Source organism: Misgurnus anguillicaudatus, chromosome 2, assembly GCF_027580225.2.
Source record: "Misgurnus anguillicaudatus chromosome 2, ASM2758022v2, whole genome shotgun sequence".
Lineage (NCBI taxonomy): Eukaryota > Metazoa > Chordata > Actinopteri > Cypriniformes > Cobitidae > Misgurnus > Misgurnus anguillicaudatus.
The window spans coordinates 3,718,361-3,727,288 of NC_073338.2; positions in this window are offsets into that span (position 1 = coordinate 3,718,361).

Consider the following 8,928-nt stretch of genomic DNA (forward strand, 5'->3'; position numbering starts at 1 on the left):
GCGCAGCGCCGCATGAAGTCGAACACACTTGTATTTTGGGACAGACTCGAGCGTCACACCCGGAAATAGGTAGAGAAGTTGCCCGTCAGTATGAGCTCCTCCCTTCCGTAGTCTGATTGGTCTGATTGCTCTTTCGCAAGGACTTCTGGGTTGGTAAAGTGCGCGAAGCCTGCGCGAAGGGGGCAAAGGAGGAGCTGATGAGCACACTTCAAAGCGTAAAAATGACAGATGGGACACCCTACGGCAGGGCTATTCAATTAGTTTGTCGTGGGGGCCAGTTCATAAAAAGTATCTTAAATGAGGGGCCGGAGATATAACAGTGATGATGACTAAATTTTTCTACATTTAAACATATTCATGTTGTATTTTGAAACTGCATTCAACAACATTAGTGCATTGTTAGATGTCAAAGTAGGCTTTTTCTACATCCAGACATGTTCATATGTTGTATTTTAAAATTGCATAACAACATAAGTGCATTGTAAGATGCCCAAGTAAGCTTTATTCTACATTTAAATAGGTAAATAAGATCCATATCACTCTCATTGAGAATTTAACTAATTTACTCACTTCAGTGCACATAACAAAAAAGTTTATAATATGGAACATAATTGTTTTATGCTGTTTTTGTCAAAAGCTAATTACAGTAGCCCTTTTTAAACTACAACAGCCATCTTAATAACTGGCAAACATTAGGCTACCTTCTAATAAACAGAATATGTTTTTAGATTTCGCAAGAGCAGTAAAATCAGGTGTATGTTTGTCAGCGCAATACACATACAGTGGTGCAGGTGCTGTGCTGTGAGCGATGGGCGACTAACTGTTACTCGTTTTAATTGCATTCTTGTGTGAGAACGATGACTCGCATAATATTTGAGCCTTTGTCTGCTTTGAATTTTGGAGAAACGGCAGGATCTTTTTGTCTAGTTCACAAAATCGTTTCAACGAGTTTCCTTTATCTAACGTTAATGTCATTGTGGATAAGCATAAACATATCAGACAACAATTGTCGGAAAAGGCAGTGTTTTAAGCTGAAAATACAACAAATAAAGTTAAAACAACCATAGAGTCCGGTCTCTTAACTCACCACTGTCTGTCAGCTATCGCGTCTTGAGACGTGGGCGCGAGCGGGGGAGGCGATCGCTTTGAACTTGTGGACAAAAGCGCGAATATAATCACGTGACACAGCTGCTCGCACCAGTCACGTGACTCGCGCTCTGCAGCTCATGCTGCATGAAACGGACGCACGCGCATCAACTCGTAACTGTACGGCCCGTTGTCTAACTTACTAAATTTATTTTAGAGATGTCTTTTTTACAGACTACATAAAGGGCCGGATCAAATTACCTTGGGGGCCGGGTTTGGCCCGCGGGCCGCCAATTGAATAGCCCTGCCCTACGGACTCGTGGACTAAGCGAGCACGCGCAATTTAAGGCCATGAGACCGAAAGTCCACATGAAGTGCGCCATTTGGGACAGGGCCTATATAAGCCTCGTACTCACCTGTCTTTGCGTTCGCAGATACTGATGCCAGCATTTACACGCTCGATGTCCAGTGCATATGCTAATGCTAACTAAAGCGTTAGTTACCCGAATCACGCCGATTTAAATGTTGAGTGATTTTATCGGGCATTCGAACTGGTTTCCTGGGATTTTCTCATCTCGTTTCGTCTCACCTGCAACATCGCGAGGAGCTCTCACAGAAGGTTAAAGACTTAAAAAGGGAAGTCTGCAAGCTTCCTTAAGTGTGTAACCCTGCAGTACACAGAGAAGGATACCACAGGCGTTTCTTTTTATGAACAGTGCAGGAACATTTGGATGATCTGTAAAGTGTAATATTAATATTGACTGTCGCACACTCTGAACGCCCGTAGCAGATGTCAGTAATCATAATTGATTGGCGAAGCGCCGCACCTGCACGGGTTTGGAAGAATGCCGAAGCTTGTTATCTCCCTCATCACAGGATCTTTGTCTTTCGTCTACAATACCAAATGCTCCGCTTATCACTGGTTTTAAACCGTACGCGAATGTTTTGTGAAGCAAAGACATGGAATCGACTTGGATGAACGACTATTGCTTGTAAAATTTCACACATTAAATACGGCGTGTATGCAATGCATGACATGCTGCAAACAGGCAAATGACGCGGTCTAATGTTCGTGTGTTTCATTGGAATAAGGAATGCGCAAAGTATACGAGCTTCATCTGAACTGTCCCTTTCAGTGTTTCCCTAAAACATCAATAATATAAGGTACTATTTATTCATGTAACAGGTTCTTGCAACGTCCTATACAATGCAAGTTGCTTAATGCCTAACAGTATTCATGCAAATTGTTCATATCAAATGCAAATATTCACGTTAGATCTTCACTCACCTGACCCTAATTACAGACTTTAAGGATACGGGGATACGCCATTTTACGAACTTTAAATCTTATGGTAGGACACACCATTAATATATCATTGTAGAATAAATCCTCGTCATACAGCGTAAAGTTTTCAAGCACACATTTTTGTTGCTGAGCAAATCGTAAGTGTGTGTGTGGTCTGGCAACAGTTGTTGACATCTATAAATTGTATGCTCTCATTTGTATTTGTATTTGTATTGTTGTTTATTTTCTGTTTGGGACAGGCAACCCAGTCACACTGCGAGAGGTCATGTGACCTAATTAATGACTGAGTGAAATCAGGTGTTTCTTTTGTTTTAATAAAAATGCGCCAGTCAGAGCGACTGCGTGGCTGATAAAGTGAAACGTATCTTCTTGTCTCATTTAAACGCACTCTGTTAACAGGTTATGGGCCCAGAGCAGAGTTAAAAGTAGAAAAGTTTAAGTGTTAAAGACGCCGGGTAAAAGTCGCAACGGATAGCGTGTACCTGAGTCTTTTAACATGAAACGAAGAGAAAAAGAAACCGCGACGAGCCGCTGGTCTCGATTAGTCTTTGATGGAGATGAGAAAAACTACGAGCTATGGGAGACAAAGTTTTTAGGTCATCTTTATTTACAAGGACTGAAAGAGACTATTTTAAGCGAGTCTTTTGAGGAAGACGAGGAAGATACGGCGAAAAACGCCGAAGCCTATGCAGAGCTGATACAGTTCCTGGATGACAAAAGTTTGTCGCTGGTTATGAGGGAAGCAGCAGACGATGGAAGAGCAGCATTAAGGATTCTTCGGGAATATTATGCTGGCAAAGGAAAACCCAGAGTGATTAGCTTATACACAGAGCTAACGTCATTGCAAAAGTCGCCCAGTGAGTGTGTTACTGATTACATCATCAGGGCTGCGACCGCAATCACCACTTTGAGGAACGCAGGTGAGAATCTGAGTGATGGACTTTTAATAGCAATGGTTCTGAAAGGACTTCCAGAGACATTTAAGCCATTTACCATTCATGTTACCCAGAGAGATGATCAATTGAGTTTTGCGGAGTTTAAAACGAGGCTTCGGAGTTATGAGGACCTCGAAAATATGCGGACAACCGTATCCGAGGACAATGTTATGAAAGCTGGCGCGCAGCCTGGAAGAAAAACCGCTTTTGCGGGTACAGCAGTTTGTGGTGCTGGTACAAACATTGTTTGCTACAAGTGTGGTACAAGAGGCCACAAAGCAAAGACATGTCAGCGTAAACAGTGGTGCAGTCAGTGTAAAAGTAATAGTCACCGCGACGCAACGTGCAGACGGGGAAGGCAGCGGGACAATGCACAAAAAGTTTCCGCAGAGCCAAGTGACAAGGAGTATGCTTTTCGGGCAAGCGACGCTGAGATGCGGGTACAAACTACCAAGAGGAAAGGCCTAATGGTGGATGCAGGTGCAACTTCCCACATCATCACGGAAATCGAGAAGTTTCAGAGGTTTGACAGCAGTTTTCAGGCCAACCAGGGCCGGTTTTTGCTATGGGCAATGTGGGCGAACGCCCAGGGCGCAATCTATGTGAGGGCGCACGAGCGCCCTAAAAAAAAATTAAATCAAAACCGCTCATTTCCATGTCAAGTTAGTGCTGAGAAACACAGTTGTGTGCGTGTCAGAAGCGGCACGCGTGAGGGGGGCGGGGACTCAACTTGCGACTGCAAGTCCCTCGCTCGCCTTAACGGGGGCGAGCGAGGGATTGACTGATCCCAGGCCAGACGTCACACAACACAAACTGCTGCGTCTGCTTCCAAATAACTGATCCCAGGCCAGAGGCCACACACAACACACACGGCTGCGTCTGCTTCCAAGTAAATTCTATTTTTCATTCCTAACATTAACATAGACCAATATACATACAAACATGTAATTAATTGGGTTATGTGAAAAAAATTCTGTAGAGTCATCTACGTGACTCACGTCACGTGACTCCGGTTGATTGACGGGCAAAACGGACGTTGTTGTTGGCAAAATGTAATGCAAAGTTAATGATGTTGAGTCTTCATCTTCATCATCATGGATCAAATTAAAAGACCAAAGTAGCCATCTCAGTTGCCCGGTTCAGGAAAAGAAGATGAGGAGAAACGGGCAAAAGATAAAGGTATGCCGATTTCTGTGACAACGTGAGTGACAGTAGGAAATAGGCTATTTATATTAGCCTCGCACTCTTGCTAATATGTTGCTATTAGCCACAGAATACGATTGTATTTGGTTTTAGTTTTGCTGAGCAACTATTAGAATTGAGGCATCATGCCATGCAACTAAATTCACTCTATAGGCAACACACTAGTTTGTGTGTGCAACACAAAAGTGCAAATTCACACAGACCTCCGGACTGTGTAAATTTTTTATTGCTTTACGCTATATGTGTCAACTTAAATAACTTCTAATATACATTGACATGGCATTTTGTAAGCTACAGTGATATAGCTTTTTTAATAATTTGTAGTGTATGCTTAGTTTATATAGGATGTTAACAAATACTAATAAAATGTGTGTTATGGTCATTTTAATCATGGGTAACTGATGCATGTGTGAAATAAGTGTATCTAACTTACATAATTGTATCTTAATTGTTAATTCAGGGGCACTTCTGAAATATTTTAGAGCTAGAGCACCCACTGGCCAAAATGAGGAGTCAGATACTTCCACAGCAGCAACAGTGTGTGTGTGTGTGTGTTACTTCCACAGCAGCAACAGTGTGTGTGTGTGTGTGTGTGTGTGTGTGTGTGCGCGCGCGCACGTGTGAATGTGTGGGTGTTTATACTGTATTACATGTTTTTCTCTGTTATAAATTTTTGTATTTAAGATTATATATAACAAAATAATACATGTTGGTGGCGGGGTTTGGGGGTAATTTTTTTTTCTGGGGGCGGCCAAGGGATGGTTCGCCCAGGGCGTAAATCTAGCCAGGACCGCCACTGAGGCCAACACACACTGCGTGGAATTGGCGGACGGCACTCGGTGTAACGGCGTCGCAAAGCAAAGAGGAGACGCGGAGGTATATTTGATTGACTCCACGGGACGACGCGTCAAAGCGATGCTGAGAAACGCACTGTACATCCCAACATATCCACAGGACATTTTCTCTGTGAAAGCAGCCACATCGAATGGAGCGACGGTGATCTTCAAGGAAGGGAAGAACGTTCTGCTACATAAAGACGGTACCAAATTCCCCATACATGTGCACGACAAACTGTATTATTTGCACACAATAGACAATGAATGTGTTGAACAATGTAAAAAATGTTATGATTTGCAGACATGGCATGAAATATTAGGGCACTGCAATCATGGGGATATTATTAAATTGGAGAAAGTTGTTGATGGTATGCAAATTAAGAGTATGGATAAAACTATCCTACGTTGTGAAATTTGCACACAAGGAAAGTTTGTACAAACTAGAAATAGGGGGCCAGATGCAAGAGCCAAAGTAGCCCTGGAAATGGTACATACAGATTTAGCAGGGCCTATACTGCCCTACAAAGCGAAAGCGCAGTAACTACGCATTTGGTCAAAATTGAGTTAAGGGTTAAAATGGGCTTTGTGAGATCTGTTGTGTCTTGTGACAAAGTCTCCTGGTTAAATTTTGTCCCATTTCAGAGAAATGTGTGTGCCAAAATTGCAGTAACATGTTTGACTGGCTGGTGTAAAAAACTTTAAAGCCATTTTTCTCAGTTTCAGTGTTTGCGTAGATACTGCACTTAGCCTTTGGAGGGCAGTATAGACCCAACATCTAGAGACGGTCACAAGTATGCACTATCTTTCACAGATGATTACTCTAGTGCAGTGTTTGTTTATTTTTTGAAAAACAAGAGTGATACAGTGACTGCTACAGAAAAATTCCTTGCTGATATGGCTCCATATGGAAAGGTCAAAAGCATAAGGTCTGACAATGGTACAGAATTCACAGGAAAGGAGTATCAAGCATTATTAAGCAGAAATTGTATTAGACATGAGACCTCAGCGCCATACTCTCCACACCAGAACGGTACGGCTGAGCGGAACTGGAGAACATTATTTGACATGGCTAGATGTATGTTAATAGAAAGTGGGTTACCTAGAACATTGTGGACGTCCAGACAGCTGCTGTAGTGAGAAACAGATGTTTCAATAATCGTACGAAACAGACAGCTTACTTTATGTTGACAGGTAGACAGCCTAACATTTCAAGGATGCAGAAATTTGGAGTACCATGCTATGCTTACATACATGACAGAGGAAAGTTAGGAAAGTTGGATTCAAGATGTGAGAAGGGTATTTTGTTGGATATGACAAGAATAGTCCGGCTTACATGATCTACTACCCTAACAGCAAGAAGGTACAGAAATGCAGACTAGTGGAGTTTATATCCAAAAGTACTGAGCCCATACTGATTGATGATGATGATGATGATGGTTTTAAGACCAGGAACAATCCTCTCAGAGAATCTGTAAAATCAGAATCAGATGTTAGTTCACAAAGTACTCAAGAACCAGTAGTGTATGACAACCAAACACAACAGAAAGACGATGAACCTGAAAGGAGAAATCCTGCAAGAGACAGGAAAAAACCAACCTATTTGGGTGATTATGTTTGTGGTATTGAAGGTGATGTGACTAATATTGATTACTGTTACAGACTTGTGTGTAATGTGCCCCAAACCTACAAACAAGCTGTAACATCAGTTAATGCAAATGAATGGGTTAAAGCTATGGATGAGGAAATTGAGTCACTGAGAGAAAATTTTACATTTACCCTGACCAACCTGCCTGATGGTAAAGAAGTAGTGGGGGGTAAATGGGTCTATGCAATTAAGAAGAACAGTGATGGATCAGACAAGTACAAAGCACGATATGTTGCTAAAGGGTACAGTCAGGAGAAAGGTGTTAACTATGATGAGACTTTTTCTCCTACTGCTAGCATGACTAGTATCAGAGTGATGATGCAAAAAGCAGTACAGGAAGATTTGATTGTCCACCAGATGGATGTAAAAACTGCATATTTACATGCACCAATAGAATGTGAGATTTATATGGAACAGCCAGAGGGTTATAAGGTGAAATCTCAAAGCAATGAAAAATTGGTGTGTAAACTTGAAAAATCATTGTATGGACTTAAACAGTCGGGCAGGAACTGGAATCAAATGTTGCATGAGTATCTTTGTGAAATCAAGTTTGTTCAAAATCCAGCGGATCATTGTGTTTACACAAAGGTTACAGAAACTGAGAAAGTTTTTATAATCATATGGGTTGATGACTTGATTATTGCTGCAAGTGATATGAATGTGCTAAAAGATGTGAAAGAAATGCTCATGTTAAAGTTTAAAATGAAGGATTTAGGAAAACTGACACATTTTCTTGGCATTAACTTTGAGCAAGGTGTTGATTTTGTCAAAATGTCACAACATGTGTATGTTGAGAAACTACTTGAAAAATTTGACATGCAAAACTGTAAACCCAGATCTGTCCCTTGTGAGCAAAAACTGAATTACACAGAAGATGCTGATGTAATGAATGATAATGATGTCAGGAAATACAGGGAAGCTGTAGGCAGCTTAATTTACCTGGCAACATGCACAAGACCAGACCTAAGTTTTGTGGTAAGCAAACTGTCACAGTATTTTACTAGACCAACCACAGAACAGTGGAGTACGGTCAAGCATGTTTTGAGATATCTAAAAGGGACACAAGACAAAGAACTGTGTTACAGGAAAGGTGAGAATGAGAACTTGATATATGCATACAGCGATGCAAATTGGGCAGCTGATATAATGGATAGAAGAAGTACTACAGGTTACTGCATTAGCCTGAACAAAAATGGTCCATTGGTCTCATGGAAAACCAAGAGACAGCCTACTATTGCACTGTCCACATGCGAAGCTGAGTATATGGCATTAGCTGCGACTGTACAGGAGTGTTTATTCCTACAGCAATTGTTAGAAAACATTGATGGTCTGAAATATGAATTTAAAGTGTATGAAGACAACCAGGGTGCTATAGCCTTAGCAAAAAATCCTGTGTATAGACAGAGGTGTAAACATGTAGACATTAAATATCATTTTGTGAGGTCAGTGATTAATGAAGGCAGAATGAGTCTGAAGTACTGTCCAACTAAAGAAATGTTTGCTGATGTTCTTACAAAACCAGCAACAAAGATAAAGTTGATGAAATTTAACTCATTTATGTTTGGTGTATGAACTTTGTATATATGTGTTGAAATGATGAAATTAACAATGTGAGAGCAAGTGGGGGTGTTGACATCTGTAAATTGTATGCTCTCATTTGTATTTGTATTTGTATTTTTGTTTATTTTCTGTTTGGGACAGGCAACCCAGTCACATTGCGAGAGGTCATGTGACCTAATTAATGACTGAGTGAAATCAGGTGTTTGTTTTGTTTTAATAAAAATGCGCCAGTCAGAGCGACTGCGTGGCTGATAAAGTGAAACGTATCTTCTTGTCTCATTTAAACGCACTCTGTTAACAACAGTAATGCATATCGTCAATTTTATTGAGCACGGGGTTCAGCATAAATGTTTCCAT